Source organism: Dasypus novemcinctus, chromosome 1 (assembly GCF_030445035.2).
Source record: "Dasypus novemcinctus isolate mDasNov1 chromosome 1, mDasNov1.1.hap2, whole genome shotgun sequence".
NCBI lineage: Eukaryota > Metazoa > Chordata > Mammalia > Cingulata > Dasypodidae > Dasypus > Dasypus novemcinctus.
This window is the reverse complement of record NC_080673.1, coordinates 193,060,013-193,086,603: the sequence shown is the minus strand read 5'-3', so window position 1 is coordinate 193,086,603 and position 26,591 is coordinate 193,060,013. Positions and strand designations below refer to the sequence as shown.

General features: G+C 41.7%; 1 pseudogene; it reads right to left on the bottom strand.

The window, feature by feature from the left end:
• Window positions 1-25,277, bottom strand: LOC101421068 (moesin/ezrin/radixin homolog 1-like; annotated as a pseudogene).
• Window positions 25,278-26,591: the final 1,314 nt, after the last annotated feature.

Genomic DNA, 26,591 nt, shown 5'->3' with positions numbered 1-26,591 from the left:
TCATCGTCTCTCGGTTTGCCTTAAACATTCCATTAGTTCTTCCTTTTTATGTTCTATTCTTTCCTTTTCTTTTTCTGCTAGTTCTCTTTTCTTCTTTTCATTCTCTAATGTGTCCTTTCCAACTGTTTCTAATGCTTCTCCTTGTTAGCCTGAGCTTTCATTCGTTGTACTTCAATGTATCAGGCTTCCATCTTTGCATGTATAGCTCATGGGTTCCCACAAATACAACCAAAATATGCTTATTCATTCTCAGATGAGGTGCATAAAAACAAAATCAGGTGCCTTTTGTCAATTGGCTTTATAACAATTTTTTTTTTTTTTTTTTGGTCATTAAATGAAATATTTCTGATTTCATTCCAAGGGAAGCTAATTTTAGGTGTTACCTTGTTATAATGCTTGTAAATATTCAGACCCAGAGCTTCAATGCCTAGCCACAATTCAATTCCCTTTTTATTTCAAAATAGTTGGCTCCATACATTTCTAGATCTTGTGCAAATTTTCAGGTATTCCTGATTCTATGATTGGTATTCCAATCTTCCCTCAGCATGCCTCTATGTTCTTCCTGCCAGTTCTGTATTCTTTCTTCCCATTGTTCTTTTGTCAGTCTGTGTTGTTCCAAAACACATTGGGGTAGGACTCTTCATGAGGTAGACTAGTTTAGGAAGCTTTTTATTATAATCTCCATTCTTGACTTGGACAGCATAAGAAGCTAAAAGAACTGCAGTTTTCGGTGGGCAATATATCTCATCATTTAAGATGGCTTCTGTAACTTGCAAGAAGAAAAGTCTCTGGGTTATTTCTTGAATTAATTCCTCAGAAACATCTTCAGGAAAAAAATTAGCTCTAAACTTGAACTGTAAAGGATTCTCTTTTTTTAAACATCTTGCTCTGTCACCTTTTTGTTTCGTTTAAGCCAAGTAGAATAACCTTTGCTGCCAACATACTGCACCCCTAAACACCATACCTTGCACAAACCTGTTTTCACCACCCGGCCAAAAAGTTGTTTGCCTGTTGTATTTGTTGAATAGCAAATTCCAGTTCAGCATCCATTGTAGTTACTCTTACGCTGACTGGTTTCAGCCTTTTTCTTCTTTTTTTTGTTACCTTCTTTAAAAGTTCTTTACTTTTATGAATTCTGCTATCACCTTCCCAAGAGCAAGCGACACCTTCCCAAGAGCGAGCGATTCCTTTGGGGGGTTGCTGCTCTGCTGCCCCGCCCGGGTGTCACTGCTGTGGCAGGGAGGATGCGATGCTGGCCAGTGGGAGTTTTAGGCCCATGGAAGAAGAGGCCTAGCGGACACACAGACAATTCTGCAATATGGCTTCCGGGCAGGTCCTGGGGGTTGTAAAGGCCTAGCATCTACTTTTTAAAAAAAATTTTAATTTTTTTATTTAATTGCCTTTTTTTTTTAAAGATACATAGATCACAAAAAAATTTTACATCAAAAAATATAACAGGTTCCCATATACCCCATACCCCACCCTACCAAATGTGTAAAAGTCTATAGGCTAAGATGTAAACCGTATTGTAACTAAAAATATAAAACACAATGTAAACCAAAATGGAACCATGTTTGATAACTGTGTTTCAATATCTGTACATCAGCTGCAGCAAATATAACATGAACATGTAAAAAGATCATTGCTGTGGAAGGAGGAAAACATTTGATGTTGAATATATGGGAGTCCCCTGTATTGTGTATGTGACTTTACTGTGTTCTACACATTTACTTCTGAATCTTCACTCAAAGCTTTAGCTGCCTCTAGGTTTCTACCCATGAATTCCTAACATTTCCACACTAATATGATTTAGGAAGGGGAGGGGGGCAAATTTGACCTCATGTCGACTCACTGGGGGTTGTCTGAAGATACCAGCACCTCCTGTCAGATGCCCTGCCCTGCGCAGTTACTTTCTCCAGGTCCTGTTTTGTTTTTTTTTAAAGATTTATTTATTTCACTCCCTTTCCCCCCCACCCCGGTTGTTTGTTCTCTGTGTCTATTTGCTGCATCTTCTTTGTCCGCTTCTGTTGTTGTGAGTGGCACAGGAATCTGTGTTTCTTTTTCTTGCGTCATCTTGTTGTGTCAGCTCTCTGTGTGTGCGGTGCCATTCCTGGGCAGGCTGAAATTTCTTTCGCTCTGGGCAGCTCTCCTTACAGGGCGCACTCCTTGCTCATGGGGCTCCCCTACGTGGGGGACACCCCTGTGTGGCACAGCACTCCTTTGCGCACATCAGCACTGCGCAGGGGCAGCTCCACACGGGTCAAGGGGGTCAAGGAGGCCCGGGGTTTGAACCACGGACCTCCCATGTGGTAGACGGATGCCCTAACCACTGGGCCAAGTTTGCCACCTCCAGGTCCTGTTAATTCCACCCCCTTTCATTTCTTCAGGCCTGGGGGTAAACTGTACCCCATTGTCACTAAGCCCTGGCTCCTGCACAATTCCTTGTTAGTTCCTCTAATCCATCCCCCTCTTGCAAATATTCCCTTTCTTATCATCTCCTCAGTTTACCTTCTTGTGTACATTCTCTGGTTCCAGCTAGGACCCTGAATAATGTGGGCAGTCGTCACAGGTGATCAGCAATGGTATCCTCCAAACCTGCAACCCAACACTTAGTTGATATTTATGGAAGGAGGGTTGATGAAATATTACAGGGTTGTTCATTTTTGTAATATCATGGGATAATCATGGGATGACCAGATATTAGATACTTTTTCAGCCAAGGCCCATCATTTTATGTAAAAGGAATTTTCATGTGGATTGTGACAGAACTGAGAGTGTGAAACCACAGTGGGTAGAGGAAAGACTTCAGAGTGACATAGACTTGGGTTGTATCCCAGAGGCACTACTTGCTGGTGACTTGAACATGCTCAGTTTTGTCAATTGCGAAACGAAGACAACCTTACTTACATCACTGGGTTGTTGAGAATATACATGAGCTGATACCTCAGAATTTCCTGGCATAGACATAGCACTTAGCATTTGCTGACAGCCAGTATTGCCAGAACCCAAATGTTCTGTCTTTCATTCCATGGTGTGTTCCATTCCACCATTTGGCCTTCCAAACTGACGTGAACATGAGAGAGATGGTCTGGCCCAGCTCCTGGCATGAACTTCCTTGCTGTGAGACTGGTGGTAAGAGGTGAAGGAAGCTCTTTCAGTTGCCTCCTAGCGTTCTCTTCCTGAAAGCCCAATTTTGACATTTATGGTTTCTCCTCCTTTACCCTGTTTTTACCTTTGTTTTGTATCTAAAAATTTCTCTAATAAGAACCACATTTATAGCACACAGAAAAGGAGAAAAAATTATGGTTCCAGGGAGTTTAGCACACCATTGACTTAATGGTCCTTCATGCAAAGGATCTTTCCAGGGAGGATGCTCAAAGAAACAAACATCTTATTTAATGAATGCCCCAGCAAGCTCTTCACTTGATCTTAGCCAAAAGACTGAGAAATGGTTCCCAGCAAGCTCTTACCATTTATTTTTAATCTTTTGTTTTGTTTTATATATTCTGCCCTCGATGGCTCCATCATCTATCTGCTCATTGTCTGTTCACTGTGGCTGTTCGTTGTCCCTGCTTGTTGTGTCTGCTCATTGTCCCTGTTTGTGTCTGCTCATTGTCTCTGCTCATTGTGTCTGCTTGTTGTGTTTGCTCACTGTGTCCACTCGTTGTCTGCTTGTTGTGTCCACTTGTCTGCTCAACTTCTTTAGGAGGCACTGGGAACCGAAATCAGGACCTCTTTTGTGGAGCTGGGGACCCAATCACTCAAGCTATATGTGTTCCTTGGTCGTTGTGCCTGCTCATTCATTGGCTCGTTGTGTCTGCTTGTTTGTCGACTTATTTGTCACCTCTTTATGTCAACTCATTCCATCAGCTTGTTGAGTCTGCTTGTCTTCTTTAGGAGGCACCAGGAACAAAACCCAGGACCCCCCCCCCCCCATGTAGGAGGCAGGCACTCAACTCTTGAACCACATCTGCTCCCTACTCTTTATTTTAAGCAATAGATTTTGTGGGATGTCTGTCCTAATCCAGCAAGTCTCTTGTTATAGTAATATTTCCTGAAGTCCTATTTCTTTTGCAAGTATTTCTGAGCTTGCAAACTCAGATATAATGAATGGAGCTGTTAGAGTGAACAATCACTCAACAGCATAAGTTATCTTAATGGGCCCATCACTTGAAACTAAACTTCCACCATCTGTTCTACCCTTTAACTGCAAATGCAAAAAGAACACAATTCCCAGTGGCATCATAAAAAGTTAGATATAAGTGATTTAAATGCAACTTTTGGTTCTGTATTCAGTGCAACATACTTATAAAGGAAGGCTCATATTGGATTTATTTTTTTATGACAAAATAAAAATTCCAAGTCAGAGAGTTTCTCTGTTCACAGAAGAGCTGCTTTTTAGTTGGTATGGAATGTGTTCTACAAGTCATTCATTCTTTCATTTATTTATTTTTTTCCTACAAATATTTATGGAATGCTACCATGGTCTGGCACTGTACTAGACACTGGGGATATAGAAGTTAGCAGTGATAATTGACAAGACCTCTGGCACCCCCAAAGGAAAATAAAATAGACCATTTCATATAAATAAATACGAAAGTCACATAAAAACCAAACATAAATTTCATGCTCTGCTTCAGAATGTTAATGCAATGGAGTGGGAAGAAGTTTGCAATCAGCTAGATCTTGACTTAAAATTCTCAAACCCTCCCTAACATGATCTAATGAGCTTTTGTCCTTATCTGAAATTTATTGCTATATCTGAGAATATTTTCATGGAAAATGGGAACAATAACCTCTCTTTCATGGTATTGCTGTGATCAAATGAATTGTTACCCAAAAGCTTCTAGCCTAGGACTTGGCAAATGGTTGGCATTCAGTGGTAATTCTCCTTCTGCTTTCTAGCTTGCATTTTTAAAGATTTTGGGAAATTACTCTTCTGACCTAAAATAATAGACTTGTAGAACATCAGAGTAGGAAAGGCCCCAAGAAACATTCACCTTATTTTATAGACAAATTTAATCCCAGAGGGATTTAGTGACTAGCCCAAAGTCTTGTAGTTAGCTGTAGTCTTGTTTTCTAAAACATTTTGATTATATACCTATCAATGAAAATTTTGAGTATGCACTCCCAGTATATAAATGGAATTCTATACTAAAGCATAGATTATAAATATTGTTTATGTTTATGTATATAATAGAAATAAAACGAGGTAATGATGGAATGAGCAATATTTGTTGTGTCTCACTTGTTGCAGTGGCTTTGTCTTATGCTTAAAGCATGCACACTATTCTCTCGAGGCACACCATACACTTGGGGTGAAGTTGATTACTAACATGAATACGTAATTCCAGTCAAACACTTTTAATATATTTGAGGGATTTTTGATTGACTCCTTTGTTTATCTCTTGAATGATGGGACTGGCCAAGAATTTATACCAGGAGGAGCAGGGCCAAATCTGCCATTTTCTTGTTTTTGTTTTTTAAAAATTTATTTTATTTATTTTAAATTTTTAAATGCTCAATCCATGGTTTCTTTGTAGTTATATTTTTTAGCTGTTTCCCCATTTTGTGATGATTGGTTTGGTGAAAACCAGACAACAAAATGAACAAACCCACTTAACTAGGTACCCATTAACATGCTGACTATGAAGTGGCATTCAAGGAAGCTTGCTGCTCTCCCTCTCACGTCATGGAACTGGAGGATGCTCTGAGGGTCATATGGCATGTGACCCTTTGGAATAAAAATCACGAGATGGTGAGAGTGCCGGACTCTTTATCAACTAAGAGTAAAGATTTCCTTACTTTGAGAGGATAAACAAATAAATAATTATCCTCATAGTTTCTTCCTGTATCCCAAATAGTGAGCTTGCTCTCCTCACTTTGGAGACCACTGAGTTCATGGAAGAGGAAAGGCTAGGGATTGAGTCTACAGATTCCCAATCTAATGTTTTTTTTTCCCCTTAAAATATATAAAGGAACAAATAACAATATTTCATTTTATTGTAGTATAGCATATGTACAGAAAAGTATATACAGCATATGTGTACTCCATAAATTTTTCCCGAGTAAATTCATCCACATGGCCACTATGAAAATCAAAAAACAGAATGGGGAAGCGGATTTGGCCCAATGGATAGGGCATCCGCCTACCACATGGGAGGTTCAGGGTTCAAACCCAGGGCCTCCTGACCTGTGTGGTGACTGGCCCACCCGCAGTGCCAATGTACACAAGGAGTGCCCTGCCACACAGGGGTGTCCCCACGTAGGGGAGCCCCATGCACCAGGAGTGTGCCCTGTAAGGAAAGCCTCCCAGTGTGAAAAAAGTGCAGCCTGCCCAGGAATGAGCACACAAAGAGCTGATACAGCAAGATGGCGAAACAAAAGGAGACACAGATTCCCAGTGCTGCTGACAGGAATACAAGCTGACACAGAAGAACACACAGGGAATGGACACAGAAAGCAGATAACTGGGGGGAGGGGGAAGAGGAGAGAAATAAAAAAAAAAAAGAGAGAACCAGAATGATGCCCACCACCTCCCAGGGATTCTGTGTTTCTCCTTCTCCCAAATAACTCCTATCCTGACTTATAACACTGTGTTAGTCAGCCAAAGTGTTGGTAGGAGTAGCCGTACTTCATTCACTTTCTTTGCAATATAGTATTTCATTGTTCGACTATAATACTGCTTATGTATCCATATTAGAGTTGACGAATATTTGAGTTGTTTCCAGTTTGGGCCTAGTATAAATAATGTTCCAATGACTATTTTTATACATTTGGTATATGTGTTTGATGTGCATTTATATATGTTTATATTGAGTTTATATTTAGGAGATATATTTAGAGGATAAAAATATATCAGTGGAATTTCTGGGATATAGAATCTATATATGTTGAGCTTTAATAGGTATAGCATGTGTTAATCAACTATTGCCATGTTAATACGATGTATTAATCACATCAAAATGAGTAACATACAACAATAAGCATTTATTACTCACACATCTGTGGATTGGCTTGGGGTTCTGCTGCTCTAAGCTTGTCTCAGCTGGACTAGGCTCTAAGCTGGACATTGGGTCTAAGTCTGCTCCATGTTTCTCTTAAGATTTTTGGGCTAGAGGCTCCCAAGGCATATTGTTCTTATAGAAAAAGGCTCGAACCAAGATAATATGGCTAACTGTAAAAGCAATTTCAAGACTGCTCATCTTATGTCTACTCTCATTTCATTGGCTAAAGCAAGTCAAGTGTCCAAACTCAAGGGATGAAGGAAATTCACACCACCCACTATGAGGTCTTTGCTAGTGTGTGAATATATTCTATAGTGTGTGGATACACACTTCTATTATAGAGTAATGAAGAATTGTGACCAATAATCCAGTTGACCAGACAGTTTCCCTAAGTGTACCAATTTACACTGCCAGCCACGGTTTCTGAAAGATCCTATTATTCTACATACTCAAAACTTGGCACTTTCAGACTTTTTAATGGTAGTCACTCAATATTGTGGTTTTAATACGTATTCCCTGATGATCAGTGAGGTCGAGCACCTTTTCATATGTTCTTTGGCCTTTTCTGGAGTATCTGCTCAAATCTTTTCCCATTAAAAATTTTAGGTTGCCAGTCTTATATTCTGAATATAAGTACTTGGTTGATTCTATCTTTCCTTACTCTGTGTATTAGTCAGCCAAAAGGATGCTGATGCAAAATACCAGAAATCTGCTGGGTGTTATAAAGGGTATTTATCTGGGGTAGGAGCTTACAGATACCAGGCCATAAAGTATAAGTTACTTCCCTCACCAAAGTCTCTTTGGAGCAAGATGGCTGCCGACATCTGCAAGGGTTCAGGTTTCCTGGGTTCCTACATTCTTGGGGCTTGCTTTACTCTGGCTTCAAGGTTCCTTCCTTCCTGGGGCTACCTTCTCTTTCCTCTGCGTGCTGATTTCCCAGGGCTCCAGTTTAAGTCTTCAGCATCAAACTCCAACATTAAAAGCCCTTGCATCAAAAAGCTCCAACTCTGTCCTTTGCCATGTCTTTTATCTGTGAGTCCCCACCCACCAAGGGGTGAAGACTCAATGCCCTAATGACGTGGCCCAATTAAAGCCCTCATCATAACTCAATCATGTCCAGGTAATAGACCAGATTACAAACATAATCCAGTATCTATTTTTGGAATTCATACCTATATCAAACTGCTACACTCTCTACCTTGCCTTTCACTCTCTTAAGCATGTCTTTAGATGAATAAACATTTTAAATTTGAATGTAGTCCAATATATCACTCTTTCTCTTTATGATTAGTGCATTTTGTTTCCTGTGTAAGAAAGCTTTGCCTACCCTGAGGTCATGAAGGTATTCTGCCATGTTTTCTTCTAAAAGCTTTATTGTTCTACTTCTTCATATTTAGATATAGAATATATCTGGAATTGATTTTTTAAAATGTATTTATGAGGCAATGTTCCAGACTTACATGGCTATCTAATTGACTCAGTACCATTAATTGAAAGCCTGTCTTTCCCTACTGTACTCCAGTGCCCCTCTCATCATGTTAAGAGTTTATATATGTTTATCTATTCCTTGACTCTCTGTTCTATGCCATTGGTCTACTTGTCCATCTAAGTGCCAGTACTGTACTCTCTTAATTACTGTGGCTCATAGTAGGTCTTGGTATCTGATAGTGTAAATGCTTTAACATTTTTCTTCAAAATTGTCTTGACTTTTCTTGACTCCATGTTTCCATTAAAACTGTTCAAAATAGCTTGTCAATTTTTACAACAATCTTGCTGGGATATTAATTGAATTTGACAATGATTAACTTGGAGAGCATTGATCATTACACCATTTCTTTTGATCTATGAATATCTATATCCCTTTACTTATTTAGGTATTTTAATGTTTTGCTCAATAGATTTTTGCATAGAGGTCTTATACCTCTCTATCTTTAAATATTATTTCTAGTTATTTTTTATTTTTTGATGCTATTGCAAAAGCTGTCTTTTATAATTCCATTTTCTAATAGTTTGTTGTCAGTTTATAGAAATAAAATCAATTTTGTATTATAATATTATCTACCTTACTTATAAATTCTGGTAATTTTTCTCTCTATATTTTTAGATTTTCTATATACACAATGTTATCTACAAATAATCACAGTTTTGTTTTTTCTTTTTCATTCCTCATATCTTTTATTTCTTATCTCACATTATTACTTTGAATACATTACCTTTAAGTAAGATGTTTTCTGAAGTAATTTTTTTGTAGGTGCCCTTAAATTTAAAATATTTCTTTTTTTTAAGTTTGCTAATAGTTTGTAAAGTTGAATTTTATCTTTTTTCCCCCTCATTAACATGTTTGTATAATTTTCTTATTTTATTTTATCAATTTCTTGGATTGCACTCATTGATATTTGAATATTAAATATGCCTGAAATAGATATAATGTGCTTGTATTACTCATAGTTCTCTAGTGAAACAGAATTGACAGAAGACATATGTAAATACTAAGAGATTTTATAAAATTGTCTTATGTGACTATGGGAATGCATGAGTCCAAATTCCATAGGGCAGACTGCAAACTGGGAACGCCGATGAAGGTTTTTGATGAATTCTCCAGGAGAAGCTGGCTGACTGAAGTAGAGATGGGAGTTCTCTTTGACTGTTGAAATCATCACCTCTCTTTTTAAGGGCTTCAGCTGATTAGCTGACACATCTCTCATTGTTGAAGGCAATCTCCTCCCTAGACTGTAAACATAATCAGCCATAGATGCAATCAACTCACTGATGATTTAAGTTCATGAAATGTCCTCACAAGAAACAATTAGTTTAGTGCTTGCTTGACCAAACAACCAGGCACCCTTACCTGACCAAGTTGACACATGAGCCTAACCATCACAATTCTCACGGTGTATCACCCCTTCTATGTGTTGCTGGATTTGTTTTGCCCATATTTTGTTTCCTTTTTTTCATATATGCTTTTTTCCAAATATGCTTGAGAGATATTGATGTTTTCCTTGTAATGTGCTTGTTAGATTTTGTTATCAAATTATAACTGACCTCATAAAATGACTTAAGAAAAGTGCTTTCTTTGTCTATACTCTGGATGAATTTGTGTAATATTGGAATTCTTTCTTCCTATCCATTTGGAAGAATTTACCAGTGAAGCCACCTCAGTTTGGATATTTTTGGGGGAAAAAGTTTTAATTACTTACTTCAAATTATTCAGATATAAGACTGTTCATATTATTCCTTCTTGTGCCAATTTTGGTAAGTTGTTTTCTAATAAATCACTGATTTATTCTGAGCCTTCAAATTCATTGCTTTTAATTGATGATCATATTTTATTACTTTTTAGTGTCTATATTAGTCTGCTAAAGGGATGCTGAGGCAAAATTACAGAAATCTGTTGGCTTTTATAAAGGGTATTTATTTGGGGGTAGAAGCTTACAGTTACCGGGCCATCAAGCATAAATTACTTCCCTCACCAAAGTCTATTGCAATGTGCCTGGGACTTGCCTCTCTCTGGGCTCAGCTGCTCTGTTATCTCCACAAGGCCATCTGTAGAGTCTTAGGTGAATGGCTTGTTTCTCTTCCTGGGACCTACTCTTTTTCCTCATGACCAAGCTCCTCTGTGTGCTTACGTCCCAGGCTCCAGCTTAAGACTCCAGCATCATAAACACCAACATCAAAGCTCCAACTTCAAAACTCCAACTCTGTCCTTTGCCATGTCTACTGACATGGCCCAATCAAAGCCCTAATCATAATTTAATCATGCACAGGTACAGACCAGTTTACAAACATAATCCAATATCTATTTTTGGAATTCATGAACCATATCAAACTGCTACAGTGTCTATAGGATCTGTAGTCATGCCACTTTTTTCTTTTCTGACATTAGTTTTTTAAATCTGTCACTTTTCTTCTTGATCTATCTTGCAATGGATTTATAAATTTTATTAATTTTTGAAGGATCATCTTTTGGATTTATCGATTCCATTGTACATTTGTATTGTATTTCATTAATTTTAAATTTGTATTGTATTTCATTTATTTTCTTCTTGTCATTGTCTTATATAATCCTTTTTTAGCCTTGCTTCCTATTCACAACATTTATTTAAGACTATGCATTTTCCTATAGGCAATGATTTTTGCTATATCATACACATGTTGATTTCTTGCATTTTATTATCATTCATTTAAAATTATTTTTAATTATAATTTTGATTTATTCTTTGACTCATGAGTTATTTGAGAGCATAAAGCTTAAATATCAAACAATTGCAGATTTTCTTTCCAGTTAATTTTTGTCGTTCTGTTCTTGCTTAATTTCACTGTGGTTGAACAATTTACTCTTTGATTTAAAGCATTTAAAATTTGTGGAGACTTACTTTATGATATGGTATATGGTCAACTGGTACATTTGCACCCAAAAAGAATACATTGTTGGATGCAGTCTTCTATATAAGTCAGTTAGGTTCTGCATTCCACATTCCTTCATTTCTTACTTCATTGATTTTTCTGATGACATGTTTCATCAATACCAAGAGAAGTATGTTAAAATCTTCCACTATGATTGTGGTTTTGCATATTTGTTCTTTGAATTTGGTCAAGGTTTGCTTTAGGTACTGTGAGGCTATGCTACTTTGTGCATACAAATTTAGATGAAAAATAATTTCCTAGTGGGTCATTCTTTTATCATTAAGAAATGTCCCTTTTATATCTCTAATAATATTCCTTGCATTAACATTTGCAGTGTTTAGTATTGGGTATATATATTTTCCACTCTTTTACTTTAAACCTGTGCAGATATTTTGTTCATTTTTTCTATTGAGTTAATATCCTTTTTTTATATGTATTTGGGATAATAATCCTTTGTCAGTTATGTATTGCAAATATTTTCTCATTCTTGTATTTCATTTTCTTTATTGTCTTTTGACATATCCTTAATTTTAATGTAGTTAATTTATTGATTTTTTTCATTATGTTTTGTGGTTTTATTTAATTATTTTCCTGTTTAAGAAATTGATTGCCACCCAATGCCATAAAATCTTCTCCATCTAAGAGATTTTGTAGTTATGTGTTTGACATTTAAGTCTTAACTTCATCTGGGATAGATTTATGGATGGTGTGAGGGAGGGACTTGTTTCAGGCTGCTAGGCTGCCAAAATGCAATATACTAGAAATGGGTTGGCTTTCATAATGGAGATTTTATTGGCTTGCAAGTTTACAGTTCCAAGGCTGAGAAAAATGTCCAAATCAAGGCATCATCAGATGATGCTTTCTCCCCAAAGACCAGCTATGGGTATCTTGGACTCCTCTGTTACATGGCAAGGCACAGGATGGTGTCTGCTGGGCTCTCCTTTCTCTCTGGATTTCATTGCTTTAGCTTCTTGCTTTAGACTTTTAATCTCTGCCTGAATTTCATTCTCTTACAAAGGACTCCATTAAGAGGATTAAGACCCACCCTGGGCCATGCCTCAATTGAAGTAAGCTAGTCAAAAGGCCCTTAACTAAAGTAACCTAATCTAAAGGTCCCACACTGTGGTTCACACCCACAGGGGTGGATTAACTTTAAGAACATAATTTTCTGGGTTCTATCCAGCTTCAGACCATCACACTCCACCCTCTACCACTACCACAAAGACATGTTATTTCCATATGCAAGATACATACTCATTTCATCAGAATATATTAAAAAAAGCTTCAAGTAATTTCAGTAACAATATAAAGTACAAAGTCTCATTAAAACTACTTATCAGATGTGACCTTTTTTCACAAGCCTCTCCTGTTACGTTTACCAGAGCTATAGTTGGTGCTGGGGTTTAATATATACCCAGAGGATCTGAATCTCTGGACTGACCATATGATAGCCAGGCCCTGAGCCTCAACAGACTTCAGTTCCTACACTCTGGTTTATCGGACTTACCCCACTCAGCCAACATGGAGTTGAAGAAGGTCAACCACCACACCATGGAGCCAAGAGTGGCTACAACTGAAAGCAGGAGGATTGCATCCAGCATCCATGTGGAATCTAAGCCCCCTCTTGATATAGATGTGGAGTGGACATAACCAATCCAAGGTCCACAGGATAGAAGAATAGAATATGGATTAGAGTGGACTTACTGATATTCTATTCATGAACTATTGTGATTAGTAATTGAAGAAAATGTGGCATTGGTGTGGAGTGGCCATGGTGGCTGCTGGGTGTAGGGAATGGGAGAAAGAGATGAGATGTGGAGGCGTTTTTGAGACTTGTAATTATCCTGGGTGGTGCTGAAGGGACAATTACCGGACATTGTATGTCCTCCCATGGCCCACTGGATGGAACGTGGGAGAGTGTGGGCTATGATGTGTACCATTGACCATGAGGTGCAGTTGTGCTCAGAGATGTATTCACCAAATGCAATGAATGTCTCATGATGATGGAGGAGATTGTTGCTATAGGGGGAGGAGTGGGGTGAGGGGGGTGGGGGGGCATACCTCATATTTTCTGAATGTAATAAAAAAAAAAACTACTTATCAGTGTGGTCTGTCTGGGGGCACAATTCCTGTCCAGCTGTGGACCTGTGAAACTTAAAAGTAACTACCTTCTTCCAATATATAAAGAAGGGGCAGTAATAGGATAAATGTTCCTATTTCCACAGGAAGAAATTCAAAGGAAAACAGGAGTCACAGATTCCAAACAGTTCTGAAACCCTGCAGGGCATACTAGGCACGATTAGATTTCAAAGTCTGAGAGTCATCTATGGCATAATGTCTTATCTGTAGAAAATGACAGAGGGGCAGCCCCACCTTTAGCAAGTGCTTGCATAGCAGCCATATTCTCAGCTTTACTCTCATCAAGCATCTGGTTGGCAACTAAACTCCAGGATCAACCCTCCAAGAATACTGGACTAATGGCCAGACTCTCCCTAATCTTGAGGAAATAGGCTCCATCCTCTGAGAAGACTTGGGTGGAGGCCAGCCTCTCTGCAGTCTCTGGGGCACAGGCTCAAGTCCCTTAAAACAGTGGGGTGGTTGCTAGACTCTCTCGAATCCCTGGGGAATGTGCTCCACCCTCTCTGAAGACTGGGGCAGTAGCACTCTTCCTGAACAATGCAGAGGGAGGGCCCACCCTCTTCAAGTGCAAGAGCATACTCACTCTTTCCATACACAATGGGGGTCTCACTCTCTGGTTCCAAAAAGATAGCTTCAGACCAGACCTCACCTTCCATGGTTCTGCCCTTGAAGTAAATTTTCCTTTAATCTGTCCCTTTTATTACAGGCTGACAGTGGTCCCATTCATACAGATCTTGCAAAGAACTTTTCAGTTTTGCATAGAGCACGCAGGGGTCCCAACTGTCAGACCATAGAACTTTCCACAAATTCCTTCTGAATAACTGTATTTCCAATCCACACTAGCAATGAAATGGCTGATTGGTTCCATATTCAGTTAAATTCTCACATGGGGCACTATTCTCTAGGGACTCACCTTCTGGAAGCTCAGAATTTTCCATATCATCAATATCTGGTTCCTTTGTGCTCAGGAGTTCAGTTTTCAGCTTATCCCTTTCCTCTCACATTTTAAGTTGCCAGGAGCAGTCAGGCCACACTTTCTACATTTTGTTAGGAAATCTCCTCAACTAAACATCCAAACTTGTTACTTTGAAAATTCTGCCTTCCATCTGACATTAGAACTCAATTTTGCCAAGTTCTTTACCACTTTAAAACAAGGGTCAACTTTCTTCCTGTTTGCTATGACATTCATCATTTCTTAGGCCTCATCAGAAGTAGCTTCAGTGTCATATTTCTAACAACGGTCTTTTCAAAGCAAACCAGGCCTTTATCTAGCACTTCACAATTCTTCCCACATATCCAATCAATAAGCCATTTCCACATTTTTAGTATTTGCAATAGCAGCACCCCATTTCTTGTACCAAAATCTGTTTTAGTCTGCTAGGCTGCTGAAATGCGTATATTGCATTCAATGAGTTGACAATTAAAATGGGGATTTATTTGCTATAGGTTTACAGTTCTGAGGACATGAAAATGTCCAAGCCAAGGTATCATCACATGATTCTTTTTCCCTGAATACTGGCTCCTGTCGATCCTGGACTCCTCTGTTATATGGCAAGGCACCCGATTGTGTCTGCTGGGCTCTCCATTCTCTCTGGGTTTCATTGCTTCAACTTCTTCTGGCTTTCTATCTTTGTCTGAGTTTCATTCTCTTACAAAGGACTCCAGCAAGAGGAATAAGACCCACCCTGGGCCACACCTCAATTGAATTAACCCAATCAAAGTGCCCTTAACTGAAGTAACTTAGTCAAAATGCCCTACTTCAAATAGGTTTACACCGACAGGAATGGATTAAATACCAATAATTCCAGTACAACGCTGTTTGCAGCAGGCATCTTTTCCTAGTTCCCTGTCATAAAAAAAATACTTTTTATGTTTCACTAATTTGTGTGATGACTTTTGTGATCAGTGGACTTTTAAGACAGCTCTCCAGGATCTCTGCCTCTTGATATTCATGCTGTTATTCTCCTCTTGAGTGTGGCCTGGACCTAACGACTTGCTTCTGTTGAATAGAAGACAGCAAAAAATATGGGGTGTCATGTCTGAGGTTAGGTTATACAAGATTGTGGCTTTTGTCTTGCTCACAATCCCTCTCTTGTCCTATTGCTTGCTCTGATGGAGGCAGCTACCTTGCTATGAGCTAAACTATGGAAGGATACATATATTAGTCAGCCAAAGGGGTGCTGATGTAAAATACCAGAAATTGGTTGGTTTTTATAAAGGGTATTTATTTGGGGTAGGAACTTACAGACACCAGGCCATGAAGCATAAGTTTCTTCCCTCACCACGTGTTGGAGCAAGATGGCTGCTGATGGCTGTGAGGGTTCAGGCTTCCTGGGTTCCTCTGGACTCAGCTCCTCTGTTTTCTCCACAAGGTCAGCTGTAGACTCTTAGGCAAACAGTTCTGTCTCTCTCTCCCTGACACTCCAGTTTCAGCATCAAACTCCAACATCAAAACTCCAACATTAAAAGCCCTCAACTCTGTCCTTTGCCATGCCTTTTATCTGTGAGTCCCCACCCACAAAAAGGTGGGGACTCAATGTCCTACTGGCACAAGAGGTTTACATGATTACTTAATCAAGGAACCTTAAGAATCCAATATAATCTAATATGCCCAGAGGAAAATATCCGTTTACAAACATAATCCAATATTTCTTTTTGGAATTCATCAATAATATCAAACTGCTACAATACATATGGCAGGAAACGGAAGGTGGCCCTTGGTCAACAGCAGGCAAAGTACTGAGGACTTCAGTCCAACAGCTCCTGAGCAACCAAATGTTTCCAACAATGATGTGAGCGATCTTGGAAATTGATCTTTTCCTGGTCAAGCCTTGAGATAATGCAGCCTTGGCTGATCCCTCGATCACAGGCTTTGAAACACCCTGACACAGAGGATCTAGCTCAATTTTATCCAGATTCCTGATGAACAGAAACTATGAGAAAACAATCATTTGTTGCTTTAAATCTTTACATTTGGGGTATTTTTTTACACTGCAATAAACAACTAATAATATTTGATATTAATTTCCTGTTGTGGTTGTGACAAATTACCACAAACTTGGTGGTTTAAAACAATGCAACTTTATCGTCTTGCAGTTTTTGTACTCAGAAGTCCAAAGTGTGTCTCAGTGGGTAAAAATCAAGTAGTTGGCCATTCCTGTGTGCCCTAAAGGAGATTTGATTTCTATGCCTTTCCTGGCTTCTAGAAGCTGTCCACATTCCTTGGCTCTCGCTCCCCTTCCATCTTCAAAGCCAGCAATGCCTGGTTGAGTCTTTCTCACATAGCATCACTCTGACATTGGCTCTTCTGCCATCCTTTCCACATTTAAATGACCTGATTGGTTACCAAGACAATCCAGATAAACCTTCATGTCTTAAAATCAGCTGATGAGCAACCTTAATTCCATCTGCAACCTCCATTCCCCCTTGCCACGTAACCTAATTTTCATAGGTTCTGGGAGTTGGAACTGGGATGGCTTTCCTTCATTTTTTACTCTCTCTGTGCCTTTCAACCCAAGTTGGCACTGTTTCTGCTGATATAAAATTCCAAGAACCTTGTGGGTCTCCCCTCTATGTCCTGGGGATTCACTCTCTTAGACTAGAGTTTCCCTCTCTTTCCTGTATAAAACCTTCTCTATTACTAAAATGGATGAGTGGATACTTGAGTAACCCTCTTAAGCTCTTCAAAGTTTCCTTGGTGTGACTGACCTTTTGATCCTTCCAAAATACTAGGAAATGATTGTCCCTCCAAACCCTTAGCTTTCTCTCCAGGGTATGCTTTCCTGACAGCAAAACCCTTCCTTGCCCCACTCCAGTCTGCCTTTTCTCCTATTTTCCCCCAGGGAATGTTCCCACTATTCACAATTCACCCGTACTAGAAACCTGAATGATCTTCTGCTCTTCCCTTTACCTCATCTTTCACATCTATTTGGTAGCTAATTACCATCAATCCTAGCTTCTTAACTTACACCATTTCTCTTCACTTCTTGCCATTCTTCTCTCTAGCTCCTCTTTTAGGTCTTCATCACTACTAAACTTGACTCTTGTAATAGTTCAGCTCCCAGCATCTTTTTTCTCACACTTCTATTCTCTCCTTCACAAAGCTTCCAGGGCGATTTTTGTATAATACAAATTGATCTTTTTTCCCTGTTCAAAATATTTTTGCCCTCAGTATAAATTCTGAACACTTTAGCATGACACACGCCTCAGCAAGTATGCTTTTGTATGAATAGGCGATAGGAAATCTAACTAATAATAACTGGTATGTGAGAAATAAGTTTCTAAGAAATATGTAGGAGCTAATTAATCTCACATGATAAGAAATTTGCAAGCAAGTAATAATGGGTATTTGTTCAGAGGTTCAGTGCTGTCATCAAAGACCCAGGATCTTTATGTTTTTCTGCTATGCCATCCTTTGTGAGTTGCCTTTTAACCCTCCTATGTTACCTCATGGGCATATGATGACTGCGACAGCTCCTGAGACCACATCTGCATTCCAAGCAGGAATAAGGAGTGGTAAAGACTTCTCTTTACATTTTATTGACTAGAACTGGATCACAGGCTTACTCTTTGAGCAATCATTAGAGAAGGGAATTCATATTACCAGACTGGTTTAGACCAATTGCCTCCCCAACCTAGGGATCAAGAGATTTTGTGCTACTTGCCTCTAGGTTCCATTAGCAGAGAAGAGGTAGTGAATGATGTTGGTTAAGCCACAGGCATCATCTTCCACAACGTACATTCCTGATCTGGGCCCTGCACACCCCTCCAAGCTCATTTCTCACCATTCCTGCACAGCCAATCCCTCTCTACTCCTTCCCTGACAACCTAGCTCCAACTAAAAATACTTTTCCAAGGTGCCATTGGTGATTTGTACCTATGAGCCTTCCTAATACTGCTGCTTCTGACTGGTAGTCCTCTCTGCCTTGGCTTCCTGGCCAAACATTCTCTCCTACTTAGAAAACATGTACTCATTGTGCAAGAAAAGGAGAGCATCAGACTCTTTGTGAAGGTTTTCTTGAACCTGTTTGTGCTCCTGCTGTAACCTAGAAACACTTCTACTCCCGTACATATTGCATCTGTTTGTTCTGTGTTGGTTTCCCTCCATAGACAGAACAGTCCTTGAGTGTGGACCAAGTCTCTGCATCCTCAGCATCTTGCAGAGTGCGTGGCATCCATTTTCTCTTTGTCCACATTCAGTTGTCAGGGAAGTTGCACAGAGCAGATGCCTGGGCTGTATCGTAAAGGAGTGGGGATAGCCAGACAGGCTGTGAAGAAGGGCATCCAAGGAAGAGGGAATGGCTGAGCCTTTCTAAATGACCTTGACGTACCTCTTTAAAAGTCATCTCCTTCTCTGATGCCACTACCAGCTTATATCACGTACCTGGATTTCCACTGTGCTTCTCTCAACACTTACTACCTTTCCCCTCCCATCACTCCCCTCTCCAAGCACCGAATCTCAGTAAAGGAAGCCGAAGCTCTCCCAGTTGCTCAAACTAATAACATATTGGTCATTCTTATTTCCTCTTTTTTCAAACCACCTGCATTCATTCCAGCAGCACATTTTGTCAGTTCCACCCCAAGTGTCTTAATTTGCCAGAGCTGCTATGAACAAATACCAGAAGATGGGTTGACTTAAAGAACAGGAATTTATTGGTTCACAGTTTTAAGGCTGGAAGAAGTCCAAAACCAAGATTGGGCCAGACTTGCTTTCTCCTAGAATCTATACAGTTCTAGTGACTGCCAGAGATCCTTGGGGCTCCTTGGTATGTGTCCCTGCCTCCCCTTACCTGGCGATGACTCTCCATTCTTGCTTCTGTGACTTCAGGTTCTCTTTATAAGGCCTCCAGTAACTTGGATTATGACCTACCCTCATTCAATTGGGTCACACAGTAACTAAAAACAACATCTTCAAGAGATCATGTTTACAATGATTTCACACACACGGGGGTGGGATTAAGATTAAGAACGTTGGTGGTGGACTTGGCCCAGTGGTTAGGCGTCTGTCTACCACATGGGAGGTTCGCGGTTCAAACCCCAGGCCTCCTTGACCGGTGTGGAGCTGTACACGTGCAGTGCTGATGTGGGCAAGGAGTGCCCTGCCACGCAGGGATGTTCCCCGCGTAGGGGAGCCCCACGCGCAAGGAATGTGCACTGTAAGGAGAACCGCCCAGAGCGAAAGAAAGTGCAGCCTGCCTAAGAATGGTGCCCCACACACGGAGAGCTGACACAACAAGATGATGCAACAAAAAAAAGAAAAGAAACGCAGATTCCCATGCTGCTGACAACAACAGAAGCAGACAAAGAAGAAGACGCAGCAAATAGACACAGAGAACAGACAACTGGGATTGGGGGGGGAGGGGAGAGAAAAAAAAAGATTAAGAACGTGTGTTTCTTGGGGCACAAAATTTAACCTACCACCCCAAGCTACAGCCTCACCCCTTCTTCTCATATCCACTATGGTCACCTTGTCCAACTCAACAGTATTTTTCACTTGGGCTTCTTCCATCACATTCTAACTCCCCTCTTGACTTCTACTCTCTCCCCCCTCCCTTCCATTCTTCACCCAGCTGCCAGATAGATTTTAAAAACCTAAAAGGGATCACACACACATAAAAATGCACATACACGTCAGCTTAAAATAGCCCCTCACGTTTAGAACTGAACCCCTGACCTGGTTTCCAAAGCCCTGTGTGGCCTGGCCTCTGCTTGCCTCGCTGGCCTCTTCTCCCATCTCCCTACCTTGCTTGCAGCCCTCCAGTCATTTAGGTTGAGTCCAACCCCAAAGAGTTTACCTGGATTCCAACCATTCCAAGTTTGCACAGGAATGTGGGCAACCTTTACCATTTTGTTTGTCATCTCTTTGATAACCTTTCCAGTGCTGTCTAGTTTGAGGCAGCAGTTAGAGAGATTGAACTTTCCACACACTCCTCCCTCTGCTGCGAAGAGATAGTCCAGGGCATGTGGTGTCTGTAGATACCGTTTTGAACTGTTTGTTGCTGGGCGAGTAGGGTTAAGGCATGGGCAGTTTCATTAGTTATTATTTCTGCTACTGCTTGCAGGAGGGTGATAGAGTTTAGCATGTAAATGGGGGTACAGTAGCCCCACATACCATCTTCTGCCCATGTACTTGGCTGTAGTTGTATTCTCTAGTCTCCCAGGGTCACCGTTCTCCCACACATAGTATGAGGAAATATTTAGGATTGCTCCTATAGTTTTGGCTAAGCTTATGAAGAGGTTCTTTTGCCACCTGTGGAATGGCAAAAGGCCTTTCTATCTTTTCATAGAAGGAGTGGAACAGAATGGACTTTACTTGTGGGGGAGTGTTCCTGGCACCCAACCCTGATGTAGACTCCTGGGTCTGTTCCTTTACCGTAAATGAGGAGGCCCATTTGGGCCCCTGGGTCTGCCAGGATTCAGGGTCTAGGACAGTGAGATTTAAGGGGTTACATTGACAGAGTGGACAGTTGGTTGGGGCCATTCCTTTGGTGAGGACGGCTATCTGTCCAGGTTTGATTATATCCCAGGTGGCCCATGTGACACAGGTCCGTAGGAGCAATACTGCCAACCCAAGTGCTGGCAGTCCCCATGCAAGTGGTGGGAGACACTGCTCAGATGACACAAATACTTATCATTGTAAGTATATTCCCACTCCCAGTTGAGCCCTCCACAGGAGCTCCATGTGCCAGAGTTTATGACGTAACAGGCACCAAACAGGAGGAACACTCATTGATTTCAGCTAGTGACTGGGGTAGAGTTAAGTAGCTTCCAGTTTTGATTAGACACACTCTTATTTCCCAGTGATGGGAGACTGCTGGGGGTTTGGGATCAAAGCAGGTTATTTGGCCAGATATGTTACAGACACTGTAGGAGACTCCCTGAAACTGGCACGTGGTTGTATGGCCCTCAGAGGTATAATGGCTATGATATATTAATGTATTATTGACATGGACCCCCATTTGCACCTATGGGATACATGGCTCACAATCTGTGGCATCAACCTGGGACCAAAGGAGGGTCAGGGCTAGAATTAGGGGGAGTAGGAGATTGGACATTTTTAACCAAGGTTAGACTGGGTTCCTGATTTTCGGCTGTGTGTAGACCAATAAACTTCTGGGGTGTGACTGGAGCAGAGCTTGGTGTTCTGCCCTCAATCTTGGGCCATGCATGAACCAGTTAGCTTCCAGGGTGTGACTGGAGCAGGGCTCAACATCTTGTCCTTTCACATGATGAGTTTGGTTGAGTTGTGGGTATTCAGAATACAGGTCCAAGACTCTGGGGCAGCTCATTTGACCCAGTTATAGTGTATCCAGGGGTGATCTCTGCCATCTTAACTGCAATAGGGGTAGATAGAATGACAAGATATGGTCCTCACCATCGAGGAGTTAGCAGGGTGGCTTTCCTGTCTTTGACTCAGACTGCATCTCCCAGTTGGTACGGGTGTATGAAGCTGCTCAGGCTAATGGGGACCCTTTCTTGGACTCAGTGATGTAAGTTTTGTAGGGTTTTTCCTAAGCTGATCATTTGCTGAGCTATTGATAAGTTCCCTTTTTCTCTGAGATCCCCTTCTATATTTCACATTAAAGGGGTTAGGCCTCCCAAAGAGGATTTCATAAGGGGTTAGGCCCAGCTTTTGGCTCAGGCTGGCTCAAACTTGGAGAACACTTGGGAGCACTTGCACCATGTTAGTCCAGTTTCTTGGCAAATTTTGGCAATATAAGTCTTTATTGTGTGGTTCATTAGCTCTACTTTTCCTGAGCTTTGAGGATGGTAAGCGGTGTGCAGTTTCCATTGGATGCACAGTGCTTTGGCAATCTTTTGGGTGATCTCGGAGATGAAGGCGGGTCCATTGTTGGAACCACCTGAGAGGAGTAGCCCGTATCGAGGAATGATCTCCCTGAGCAGAACTTTGGCCACTTCCTCAGCCCTCTTGGTTCGAGTGGGGAAGGCTTCCACCCAGCTGGAAAAGGTGCAAAAGAGGACTAGAAGGTATTTGTAGTTTCCAGATCATGGCATTTCAATGAAATCAACTACTAGATGTATGAGAGGCATGTTGCCGATTTGCTGGATTCCTGGGGCTCCCTTGGCAAGGGTTATTTTTTGCACATGTCATGCACCGCTGGCATACGGCATGGATGATAGCGGCCAGACTTGGGATGTAGAAGAATCTTTCCAATACTTCTCTAAGATGAGTTTTATCTAAGTGTGAACTTTTGTGGTGGTCTTGTACTATGGTTGTGGCTAATATCTGAGGCATGAATATTCTGTGATCAGGCAGTGTCCACCATCCATCTGTTCCCTGGGTTCCACCCTCGGAGAGCATCATTCTTTTTCAGCTTGAGTGTACTGCAGTTGCTGGTGACTCAGGGTTGGGGAACAAGGGCAGGTTGTGCATACTGAAGGTTCTAGTAATTTAGAGGTTGGGGGATGAGGGTGGCAATTAGGCCTTTGGTTGGTCTCTCTTTGTGTGCTGCTTTCTTTGCTTCAACATCTGCCCTTCAGTTTCCTTGGGCCACCAGACCATGGCCCAACTGGTGTCCTCTACAGTAAATCATGGCTACCTCAGCAGGTTACCAAACTGCTTCCAGCAATTCAAGAATTTGTGCACCATGTTTAATATCTTTACCTTCCAAATTGATGAGTACCTTTAGTTTATACAAGGCTCCATGTGTAAGATTAGGAAGGCATACTTGGAGTCTATATGGCTCCAGCCACAAGTTGTAGGACCTGGGTGAGGGCAATGAGTTTGGCCTTCTCTGCTGAGGTGTTGTCTGGGAGACACTGGTCTTCTACTGTAGACTCGGAGGTTACTATGGCATAGCCCACTCATCAGTCATTCCCTTGGACAAAGCTTCTCCCATCTGTGAAGAATTCCATGTTAGGGTTTGATAATGACTGATCCTGAAGGCCTGGCCTGCTGGAATACACTTCTTACAATGTCTTGAGACAGCTGTGGGTAGGAATTCCAGGCTTTACAGGCAGGAGAGTAGCCAGGTTCAGGGTCTTCACGAGTTCCAGTTGAAAGGATGGGTTTTTACATAGTAAAGTTTGTTATTTGACCAGGCAGCTGTGGTGAGCCAGTGTGTTCCTTTGACTTCTAAGATTGTGACCACTGCGTGTGGAACTCAAACAGTCATGGGTTGCCCAAGAGTTGATTTTAAGGCTTCCATTGTTAGCATTGCTGCAGCAGCCACCACTTGCAGGTAAGAGGGCTATCCTTGGGCTACAGCATCCAATGTTTGGATAGGTAGGCTACAGGTCTTTGACAGGAACCCAGGTACTGAGTGAGTACAACTACTGTGATGCCCTGGTGATTATGGACATAGAGGCAGAATGGTTTTCTGAGATCTGGAAGCCTGAGGTCTGGTGTTTCCATTAGGGCCTGCTTGAGAGTGGTGAAAGTGTCTTTCTGTGGGCTGCCGTAGAGCAGGAGTTCACAATCTCCCCACTTTGTGGCTTTATACAAAACATGTGTGAGGACTCCAAAATTAGGAGTCTAAAGGTGGCAGAATCCAGACACTCTGAGGAATTCTTGTAGCTTTCAGTGAGTGCTGGGCTCAGGGAGGTTGAAGATTGCCTACTTTCTTTCAGGTCCCAATTCGTGGAGCCACTGTGCTATCCTGTAACCAGATATTTGACTTGAGGTAGGCAGATTTGGGCCTTCATTTTGGAAACCCGGTAACCCTTTTGTTGCAGATGCTCTAAGAGGGCATGGGTTCCACTGGCACAATCTTGGAAGGTGGGATTTTCAAGGATGAGATCATCTACATATTGGAGGAGGAAACAATTATGGCTTTTTGGTTCAAAGGACTTAAGATCATTGGACAAGGCTTACCCAAAAATAGTGTGCACATTTTTGAATCCTTGAGGGAGCGATGTCCAGGTGAGTTGTTGCTTTTTGCTGGAGCTCGGACCGTCCCATGTAGAGATGAAGATCGGTTGACTTCAGGGTGCCACCTAAATGCAGAAGCAAGCATCCTTGAGGCCCAGGCATGAAAAGTAGGTTGTCGATGAGGGTATCAAGCTGAGGAAAGGGTAAGGGTTGGAGACCACCGGATGTGAGGTTACTGCCACTGAGTTGACTGCTCGCAGGTCCTGGACTGGGTGGTAATCCCCATTGTCCTTTTTAACTGGGAAGAGTGGGGTATTCCATCAGGACTGGCATGGTGTCAGTATGCCTTTCTTCAGCAACCTTTGAGTATGTAACTGGATTTTTTCTTGCCCTTCACGAGGAATGGGATATTGTTTTATGCTTGCTGGGCTGGCAGTGGGCTTTATTTCAACAACAATTGGGGGGATGGTGTGTGCCATCCCCGTTGGGTTGCCTTCTGCCCATACTTCGAGCACATCTTCAAAAGGGGGTGATATGGGTGTGGATTGGCCAGCTTCAGTGAGGCAGAACAGTCTCCATTCTTCCTGCAGAGGGAGGGTTAGCACCACTGTTGGAGACTTTGGTGGTCCAAGTGTTAGTGTGGATTGGCCTGTGGTGACAAAAGTAATCTGAGCTTGTAGTTTAGACAGCAGGTCCTGACCCAGGAAGGGGACTGGACATTCCAGGAGATACAGGAACTCGTGAGTGACTTCTTTCCCCTCAGTGTTACAGTTTCTGGCTTGGAGGAAGGGCCACTGGGTGCATTTACCAGTTGCCCCTGTGATAGTGGCCTGCCTTTTTGATAATGGCCCAACTGACCTGGTCACCACAGAGTGTTGGGCTCTGGTTTCAACCATCATAGTCTCCCAGTTTGGACTCTGACCATAGGCTCCATGGGGCTGAGAGAGTAGGAGCCCAGTCTGTCCTAATAGTCCTCATCAGAGCCCTCTATGCCTGCATCTCTGATGAGCTGATTTGCAGGCTTTCCTTCTGAATTTCTGTGAGCCCAGGGTTTAGTTTGCAGTGCCTCATTTGCTTTCCTGGCCAACGTTTTGGCCGCCTTCTTGGAAGCTGTAGCAGTTTGATATAATTGATGAATTCCAAAAAGAAATATTGGATTATGCTTGTAATCTAATCTGTACCTGGGCATGATTGAGTTACGATTAGGGCATTGAGTTTCCACTCCTTGGTGGGTGGGGACTCACAGATAAAAGGCATGGTGAAGAACAGAGTTGGGGATTTTCTGATGTTAGAGTTTGATGCTGAAGACCTGGGAAGTCAGCACCCAGAGGAAAGAGAAGCCAGCACCAGGAAGGAAGGAACCTTGAAGCCAGAGTAAAACAAGTTCCAGGAACATAGGAACCCAGGAAGCCTGAACCCTCACAACGTCGGCAGCCATCTTGCTCCAAATAGACTTTGGTGAGGGAAGTAACTTATGCTTTATGGCCTGGTATCTTTAAGCTCCTACCCCAAATAATACTCTTTATGAAAACTAACCAATTTCTGGTATTTTGCATCAGCATCGCTTTGGCTGACTAATACAGAAGCGATGGGGTTGAGCAGTATGTTAGGGCACTCCCACTTCCAGTGCCCTTCCTCCTTGCAGAAGGCACACTGATTTTGTCCTAGGGGTGGGTGGCCCTTCCTTGGGACATGGGTATCCCGGTTCACACTTCTTGACATGGGATTGCTTCTTTCGACTATTGCTACTGCAAGAAGTTCAGCCTGTTATTTCATTTTCCAGTTTTCCTCCCTCTTGGTCTCTACATTGCAGTTGACATAGACCTCGGTGACCGCTTCTTTGAGCTGGGAGATGTCCATACCAGCAAACCCATTCAACTTCTGTAGTTTCCTTCAGATTTCAGTCTGCAATTGGGTAACAAATGCTGCATAGATTATCGTTTGGCTCTTGGGGACATCTGGGTTGAAGGGTGTGTATACGCGAAATGCCTCACATAACCGCTTGTAGGACTGAGAAGGGCTTTCATTAAGAGTCTGTAGGACTTGGGTAGTCTTGGCCATGTTTACTGCCTTTTGGCCCAGCCCTGAGCCCTTTAACTAAGGCCATGTGGAAGGTTTCTAGTCTGTTGAGCTCAGTCGCATCATTGGGACCCCATCAGGGGGTCCTCATCTGGGAACTGTGTGCAGCCATATTGGTCACTGTCCAGGGT